Here is a 10,017-nt window from a genome sequence, read left to right as displayed (position 1 = left end):
TTTTTTTTATCAAATCCCCTTCTACCCAATCCCCAAAAAACAAAACAAAACAAAAAAGCTCACTGCCATGGAGTTGGATTCAACTCATAACGACCCCTCCTTGGGTTTCCGGGGCAGTATCACTACAGAAGTAGGATTGCCCAATCTTCCTTCCGAGGAGTGGCTGGTGGGTTTGAACCGCCAGCCTTCTGTTTAGCACTCAAGTGCCTTAGGCACTATGCTATCAGAGCTCCCCTAAGAGCTGAATAATTGTTATTGTGGTTTATATTGGCGACATCAAGTCTAAACAGCCTAAGATTTTAAAAACCTGGTAGACTTTCTATGCCAATTTGTATTATCTTGGCTTCAGAGGACTCTCTTACCTCAGTGTGTGGAGAATAGCTGTTGATTCGGAAGAAACACCAATTATCAGATCACGCTGTTGCTGCACAGTCTGCTGGGTTGTTTTAACCCGTAGGACGAAATAGAGCAAGGCCTGGTGATCTCTTCAGTGTCAGCAGCGAAGTGTCCACAGCTCGCAGCAGGGCAGGGCTATTTGCAGGGCCAGAGGATGTTAGGAGTGTGTGTTCAGGGAGCATTTTATTCCTCCGTTTGAGTCCTACATTTTTATTAGTGGTACAATTGCAAAAGCAAAGCTATTGACAGTTTTTGTGTGGCCTTGAGAGAAGTGTAGGAATTGTTTCAGTGGCAGTACAGTGTCCCCAAACATAAACCATGCTGCAGTGATAGTCACTTTAGCAGCCACTGATCAGCAATAAATGTTAAAAATTAACAAGAAGTTCCTTTTTTTCCCACCCGCCAAATGACTCTAAGCATTAAATATATTTTAGCAGGAGTTGCTTCTCAGCCGGCCACAGAGTGGTATGAAACATTAAACATATTTTCAAAGTATTACTTTTTCCCCAGCCTCCAAGTGGTTGTGAACATTAAATATGTTTTATAAAAACTGCTTTGCCAGCTACTGGCAGGATAGCTATGAACATCATTTTTCTTTAAAGTTGCCTTCTAGCGGCGGGATTGTTTTTCCCTTATTTGCTCTATTCTATTTATATTTTGTACACAAAAGCAGACAAGAGGCTACCTTGGCCCAATTGTCTCTTGCTTTATGATAAGTGATCATAGGAGGGCAGTTGTGCCTATAAAGAAAACCCTGCTGGCAATAGGGTTCAATGGCTTGTGCTGGATATTACACATTGATGTCAGTTATGTTTTCCAAAATAATTTTTAGTTCTGCTTTTTCAGTGTGTAAAGCATTGAGGTATAAAGATGGGTATGAAGTAACCTTAGTAGTAAGAAAAAGGACTTCAGTAATCCAAATGAGGAGGTATAAAGAAAAGGAAAATGACAATACTACAAAGTCAATAAGATCTTTAACCCAAACATGATGAAGGATTTTAGTCTCTGTCTTGAAATAATTCAGTGTGACAACAGCATACAATTCAAAGACAGGGAAGAATATGACACTATATTTAGATATATCCAGGACTTAGCTGAGGAATTCTGTTCATTCTAACCAAATTTACAATGACTTCAAGTTTGACACCCGAGTCTATCACAACATGAATCAAATCTTTCATTCCTGGCCCAGAAAGTCATCATGAAGCCAAATTGTTACTCAGAAAGACTGATTTCTGCAGGATTCAGGTGTTTTCCAATGTGTGTAATTGTGTTTTGCCAAATGTTTTATTCAGGTTTATTTATTCAAATATTTATAAGGTTGCTACTATGAACCAGGCATGGTTTTAGTGCTGGCTACAAGGAAGAAAAAAGACAAAAATACCTGCCCGCAGAAAGCTTTCATTCTAAAGATGTAGTTCTGAAGGTCTAAACTCCGTGGGGCAAGTCTGATATGTGACCTATTTTTGTGAAGAAAGTTTAGATGGAGCATAGCGACACTCATTCATGTCACATTCTGCCAATGGCTGCTTTCGTGCTACAAAGCCAGAGTTGCCGACCAAGATCAGGTGGTCCACAAAGACTAAAATATTCACTACCTGGCCCATGCAGGATAAAAGTATTGGGCTATGATGAAGCATCAGATGGGAGGCTAAAGATAGTACTAACGTTTTAAATGGACCTGTGAGGGAAGAACAGTGTTTACTCTGGAAAATGCCTTTTCAAAAAGGAGAATTAAATTGAAATATTAGGGCCACAGACGTAAAAGGAGACCTGAAAGCAAGTCTGATCCTAACATATTGTGGCATAAAATTGTGTGTTCCCATTTAGGCCCTGCTGAAAACATTGGTTTAACTTCTTATGATCACAGTTGTTGCTGTTAGCTGCCATCCAGTCCTCTCCGACTCAGGAAGTATCATGTACAGTAGAAGGAGACATTGCCTGGTCTTGAACCACCATCACAATGCTTGGCCTGTTCAAGTACCATTACTGTGTGTTTGAAGTGTTTTCCATCAAACCGGCTCATCTTTCAGTGTTGTATTATCCAAATACTGTGATCGACATGGGTTTTCCTTGGCTAATATTCAGAAATAAATCCCAAGACCTTTCTCTCCAGCTTATTGTAGACTGGAAGCTCCATGGAAATGTGTCCCCCATGGGGTATTCTGGTGGTATTTGAAATACGGGTGACATCACTTCCAGGGCCATAGCAACATGTAAGCCACCACCATATAACAAACTCATCAGTTGGTTGTCTCATAATGTTGAGTTCATAATAAAGTTTTTTGTTTCTCTTCATTAAAAAATATTCAAAATTATGTACCATTGTTTTGAACAATAACCACAATTAATATTAACAATATTAATAATAATAAATATTAATGATATTGGTAGTCACCAAATAAATATTACAGGAAACTTCCTTAGAAAGTAGGTTTAGCAGACTACGGAGAGGTTATTGAGCACAGCACTATTGCCATTGCTGATCAAGTTGAAAACAAAATTCAGAGGTTAAAATTTTATAAATAAAATGGTTTATCTCTAACAAGTTGTTTAATTGGCAATGGCACTAGAATATACACAAACATGTCAATTAAACTGTCACTCATATTAATTTTGCCTCTGAGAAAAAACATTATAATGGGATAATTTCATGAAATGCTTTGATGACAAAATAATGCCAAAATATGATTAGCTGCTGCACAATTCAAATTAAACAAGAAAGCAATTGGCAGCAGCTGGCATGTTCAGAGGATTTTGTTTCATGCTTTCCCCTCTTCTTTTTGGCTTGTTTCATCAAGTGTATGCTATTTGACTGCAAATGTTTGTAGTGAAAATACTGTTTTCACAAAACTTAGTAGAAACTTCACTGTAAGAGGAGAAAAAAATACTTTGATTTTCCCAACACTTTAAAAATCATAATTACCATTTCCGAAGAAATGTATCACATTTGTACAAATAATCATTCTCCTGATTTATATTAAATGCTTATTTAGCTGAAGATCTGACTTACAACCAGAACACTCATATGATTCTTTTCATTTCTATCATCAAATATATTCACTTTATTTAAAGCAAGTTTCGTTCTATTCATTATTCTTATTGCTTCATTATTGTCAGCCAGAATTAATATGCTACAATTTTACAAGGTCTTGTAAATTTGACTACCTATATTCCCTATCCATATGGCATTTAAAAATCATCTGCTTAATAACTAAACTAACAATTGTTTAAAAAATAAATAAATAAAATGTGATTGTAAGGAATTCACTTTCTGTTGGGTTTTAGCTTTGTACAAATGGCCCTTAAATATAATGTATAGTTATTTATATTTTGTGTTTATTAAAATATAGTTTATTTACTGGTGACCTGGGACACACAGATACCTATATCCAGTCGCAAAGAACACTTTTCTGTATGTTCATCTCTAGTATAAGGGAATCAAGTTTAGGAGTTAGCAGTGTAAAATAATTTTCAGTATGTTTTCTACAAAAATAAAAAAAAAATGATTATTTCTCAAAAAACAGCAGAAGGTAGACTTCTAGAGATCATTTGATAAGTCCATGTATAGTGAAAGCTGTGAGAGTTGAAACTCAACAGGACTGGCTTGCTTTTCTAGGTCTCACAATTTTCTGCCTTTAACAATGTAGACTCACTGTTTTTCTATCATTCTCATTAGTGCAAAGTATTTGAGTATTCTTCTCTGACATGTTGCCACCTTACACAAGTTCTGGCTTTATCAGGTTTTACTGCATTTGCTTTTCATGAGGAACACTGTGGGAATTATCTAAATAAAGGCTAGTAAGACTGACACGAGCAGTCCTAAAAGAGTTTGCTGAACACTGGTATGAAAAAATTGTGAAAATTCTATTTAGGCAGACTATTGCTCTTGATAGGTTCTGTCCAGTTGGTTCTCACCCGTAGTGACCCCATGTACAACAGAAGGAAACACTGCCTGGTCCTTAAGCATCCTCAATCATTGCTGTTTGACCCCATTGTTGCAGCCGTGGTGTCATTCCATCTTGTTGAGGACCCTCCTCTTTTTTCACTGACCTTCTAATTTCTAAGCATGGTGTTCTGCTCGGAGCCTAGTCACTCCTAATAACACATCCAAAGTATGTGAGATGATTGCCAGCCTTGCTTCGAAGGGATCTTCTGTCTGTGCTTTTTCTAGGACAGATGTGTTCATTTTTCTGGCAGTCTGTGCTATAGTTAATATTCTTCAATGACCCCATAATTCAGAGGCATTAATTCTTCTTCCTTTGAATGGAATGCCAATGGAAGCAGCAGTCAGGACATTAGACAACGTGTAGCACTGGGCAGTTCAGCTGCGAAGGAACTCTTTCAAGTGCTGAGGAGCAAGGATGTCTCCTTGACAACTGAGGTGTGCCTGACACAAGCCATGATATTTTCAATCTTTTTTTATGCATGTGAGAGCTGAACAATGAATAAAGAAGATCAAAGAAGAGTTGATGCTTTTGAATTGTGCTGCTGGTGAAGAATGCTGAAAGGACCATGGACAGCTAAAAGAACTAACAGATAGGTCCTGGAGGAAGTGAAGCCAAGATGCTCCTTTGAAGTGAGAATGGCGAGACTTCATCTCGCCTATTTTGGCCATGTTGTCAGAAGAGACCATTCCCTGGAGAAGAATGTCATGCTTGGTAAAGTGGAGGGTGAATGAAAGAGGGGAAGGTCTTCTACGAGATGGATTGACATGGTGGCTGCCACAATGAGCTCAAGTATAGCAAGGATCATGGACCTGGCACAGCTTCGGGCAGTATTTTGTTCTGCTGTACATAAGATCACTATGAATCCGAAATGACTCGACAGCACTTAACAACAACAACGACAATTCTTCAGTCTTCCTTATTCTTCATAGAACTATTGCATGCATATGAGGTAATTGAAAATACCATGTTTTGTGTTCCTTGCACCTTATCTTTGAAAGTAACATTTTTGCTTTTTAGCACCTTAAGGAGATCTTTTGCAGCATATTTGCTTGATGAAATATGTTGTTTGATTTCTTGACTACTGCTTCCACAGGCATTGATCAAATAAAATGAAATCCTTGCAAATTTCATTATTTTCTCCATTTATCCTGATGTTGCTTTTTGGTCCAGTTGTGAAGATTTTTGTTTTCTTTATGTTGAGGTGTAATAAATACTGAATTCTGAAGGCTTTGATCTTCATCAGTAAGTGCTGTAAGTGATCTTTACTTTCAGAAAGCAAGGTTGATTCATCTGCATATTGCAAGAGCTGGATGAATCTTCCTCCAATCCAAACTCCATGTTCTCCTTCATAAAGTTCAGCTTCTCAGATTATTTGCTTAGCATACAGATTTAATAAATACAGTGGGAGGTTACAAACCTGGAACACACATTTCTTGATTTTATACCATGCAGCATTCCCCTGTTATGTTTGAATGACTGTCTCTTGGTCTACGTAAAGGTTATGCATCAGGATCATTCAGTGGTCTAGAATTCTCATTTTTCTCAATATAATCCATAATTTGGTATGTTCCACACTGCCTTTGTCAACGTCCTTTGTACTGCACAGTTAATAAAACATGAGAACACATATTTCTGTTATTTTTTTTTTTTTTTCGGCCAGGACTTCCCCTTTTTTGTAATGATACCATTCATTCTATGTCCTCTTCTGAATCTGGCTTCAATTTCTGGCAGTTCCATGTCACAATTGTTTTAGAATTATCTTCAGAAAATTTTTATTGTATGCAATATTAATGATATTGTGTGATAATTTCCATACTGTTTTCTTACTTTTTTTGGGGGAAGTGGAACAAATATGTATCCTTTCCAGTTAGATGGCTAAGTACTTCTCTTCCAAATTTCTTGGCATAGACCAGTGATCACTTCCAGTGTTGCATCAGTTTGCTCAAATATTTCAATTTGTATTTCATCATTTTCTGGAGCATTGTGTTTTTGTCAATGAGTTCAGTGCAGCTTGAAATTCTTCCTTCAATACCATTCCTTCTTGATCCTGAATGTTTGAAAGTCAACCTATTCTTCTTGGTACCGTAAATATCTATCCTTTCCATCTTCTTTTAATGCTTCCTGTGTCATTCAATGTTTTACCAATTGTTGTTGCTGTTATGTGACATCAAGTCATCTCCAACTCATAGCAACCTTATGTACAACAGAACAAAACACTGCCTGGGCCTGGGCCAGCCTCATGATCCCTACTATGCCTGAGCCCATCGCTGCAGCCACTGTGTCAATCCATCTTGTTGAAAGCCTTCCCCTTTTTGTTGACACTCCACATTACCAAGTAACATCCTTCTCCAGAGAATGATCCCTTCTAACAACACCACCAAAGTAGATGAGACGAAGTCCAGGTATTCTTACTTCCAAGGAGCACTCCCGCTGGACTTCTTCCAGGAGAGATTTGTTAGTGCCTTTAGCAGTCCACAGTACTTTCAGCATTCTTCAACAACACCAAAACTTGAAAGCATCAACTTTTCTTCAGTCTGCCTTATTTATTATCCAGCTCTCACATGCATATGAGGCAATTGAAAATACCATGGATTGGGTTAGGTGCATCTTAGTCTTCTTTGCTCTTCAGCACTTGAAAGATTTCTTTTGCAACAGATTTGCCCAATGCAATATGTATTTTGATGTCTCGACTGCTGCTTCCATTGGCATTGATTGTAGAACCAAATAATATGAAGTCTTTGACAACTTTTATCTTTTCTCCCTTTATCATGATGCTGCTTAATGGTCCAGTTGTGAGAATTTTTCTTTTCTTTACATTGAGATATAATCCATAACACAGACTGTAGTGTTCAGTCTTCATTAGTAAGTGCTCTAAGGCATCCTCACTTTCAGCAAGGAAAATTGTGCCATCTGCATATCTCAGATTGTCAATGAGCCTTCCTCTAATCCTGATGCCACATTTTTCTTTATTTAGTCCAGCTTCTTGAATTATTTGCTCAGCATACAGATTGAATAAGTATGGTGAAAGAATACAACCCTGACATACTTCTTACCTGATTTTAAACAATTTAGTATCCCCTTGTTATGTTCAAACACGGCCTCCTGTTCTACATACAGGTTCTTTATGAGTACAATTAAGTGTTCTAGAATTCTCATTCTTCTCAATGTTATTGACAATTTGACATGATTTACACAATTGAATGGCTTTGCATAGTCAATAAGACTTAAAAATAAAAATCTTTCTGGTATTCTTTACTTTGAGCCAAGATCCATCTGACATCAGGAATGATATCACTCACTCCAAGTCCGCTACTGAATCCAGCTTGCATATCTAGAAGTTCTCTGCCAATATACTGCTGCAACCGTTTTTGAATTATCTTCAGTCAGATTTTACTTGTGTGTGATAGCAATGATATTGTTCGATAATTTCCACATTCTGTGGGATCACCTTTCTTTGGAATGGGTACAAATGTGGATCTCTTTCAGTCAATTGGCCAGGTAGCTGTCTTCAAATTTCTTGTCATAGCAGAGTGACTGCCTCCAGCATGGAATCCATTTGTTGAAACTTCTCAATGGGTATCTGCCAATTTCCTGAAGGCTTGTTCTTTGCCATTTCCTTCAGTGCAGCTTTGACTTCTTCCTTCAATACCATTGATTCTTGATCATATGCCACCTTCTGAAATGGATGATCATCTATCAATTCTTTTTGGTACAGTGACTCTGTGTGTTCCTTCCTTCTTCTTTTGATGTCTCCTGCATCATTCATTATTTTGTCCATAGAATTTTTCAATATTGCAACTAAAGGCTTAAATTTTTTCTTCAGCTTTTTCAGCTTGTGAAGTCTTAAGCATGATCTTCCTTTTTGGTTTTCTAACTCTAGGTCTGTGCACATTTCATGATAATAATTGACTTTGACTTCTCAAGCTGCTCTTTGAAATACTCTTCAGCATTTTTATCTTGTCATTTGTTCCATTTGCTTTTGCTATTCTCCATTCAAAGGCAAGTTTTAGAGTCTCTTCTGATATCCATTTTGGTATTTTCTTCCTTTCCTGTCTTTTTAATAACCTTTTGCTTTCTTCATGGATTATGTTCTTGATATTATTACACAGTTCCTCTGGATTTTGGCCATTGGAGTTCAATGCATCAAATCTATACTTTAGATGGTCTCTAAATTTTACCAATAGAATCTTTCAATATTACAACTTGAAGCTTGATTTTTTTCTTCAGTTATTTCAGTTTGAGAAATGCTGAGCATGGTTCTCCCTTTTGGTTCTTTAAGTTCATTTCTTTGCACATTTCATTATAATACTTTATATTGCCTTCTTGAGCCACCATTTCAACTCTTCTGTTTAGCTCTTTGCTTTAATAATTTCTTCCATTTGCTTTAGCTACTCTCCACAGAGTGTCTTCTGATATCTATATTGCTCTTTTCTTCCTGTCCTGTCTTTTAAATGGCCTTTTGCTTTCTTCACATATGACATTCTTGATGTCATGCACAACACCTCTGGTTTGGTTATTAGTGGTTGGTGTGTCAAATCTGTTCCTGAGAGATGGTCTCTAAATTCAGATGTGATCTACTTATGGTCAGATTTTGGCTGTCATGTACTTGATTCAACTTTTTTCAGCTTCAACTTGAACTTTCAAACCCACCGTCATCAAGTCAGTTCCCACTCATAGTGACCTCCATTGAGTTTCCAAGGTGGCATATCTTTGCAGAAGTAGCTTGCCTTATCTTCCTTCCATGGAGCAACTGGTGAGTTTGAATGGCCAGTCTTCTGATTAGCAGCCAAATGACTTACCCACTACACCACCAGAGAAATTACATATGAACAATTGATGTTCTTTCTACAGTGGCTTTGTTGTGACTATGATATTCAAATTCTCTCTTGTCTCTTTCCACAAACGTAGTCAATTGGATTTCTGTGTATTTAATCCACCACTCTCTGCTAATTTTCATGTTGCTTGTGATGTTGAAAGCTATGCCACTAGTATTTCAAATAATAGCAGGTTTACCCATGGTGGACAGATTTCAGAAGAGCTTCCAGGCTAAGACAGAGAGGAGAGAGGATGTGGTGATCTACTTAGGAAAAAGTTGACCACTGAAAATGTTATGAATAGCAGCAGACTATTGTCTAAATACCAGACTACTTTAGGGAAAATAAAAAAGGCTATGGGTATAAGAGATAAAATTTCAAACCTTGATGAAGATTGGGGAAGATTTTAAGAAAGGTTTTCCTTTTAGGAAAACTTATGTAGTAACACATGACCCCAAAGTGTATGTAAAAGGATGAATTTAGAAATGTTACTTATAAAACAACCTAAACCCTAGAAGGGCTTAAACAAATGTTAGTCATTCTCACCTTCCTTCAGAAGCATTTTCTCCTATGATTTTATATTTAAAGTGGTTAAAAATCTTCTATTACTTTTGTTTCTATTCTAATTTTCATAACTCTTCCTAGTAAATCACATTCAAATCTATAAATCTTTCCTTCCAATCATACATAAATTCTTGACAAAATATAATTTCTACAAAATATTTGAATAGGGCCCCAGAAAATGAAATGAGATAAAAGGAAATTATATATATATGTTGTTTTTATGTTGTTATGTACCATTGAGTCGGCTCCAACTCATAGTGACCCCTGCTTGGGTTTCCAAGGCAGTATCACTA

The sequence above is a fragment of the Orycteropus afer genome, unplaced genomic scaffold (assembly GCF_000298275.1).
Source record: "Orycteropus afer afer isolate SDZICR_OR568_19922 unplaced genomic scaffold, OryAfe1.0 scaffold00484, whole genome shotgun sequence".
Taxonomy (NCBI): domain Eukaryota; kingdom Metazoa; phylum Chordata; class Mammalia; order Tubulidentata; family Orycteropodidae; genus Orycteropus; species Orycteropus afer.
Note: the sequence above shows the minus strand (reverse complement) of the source record.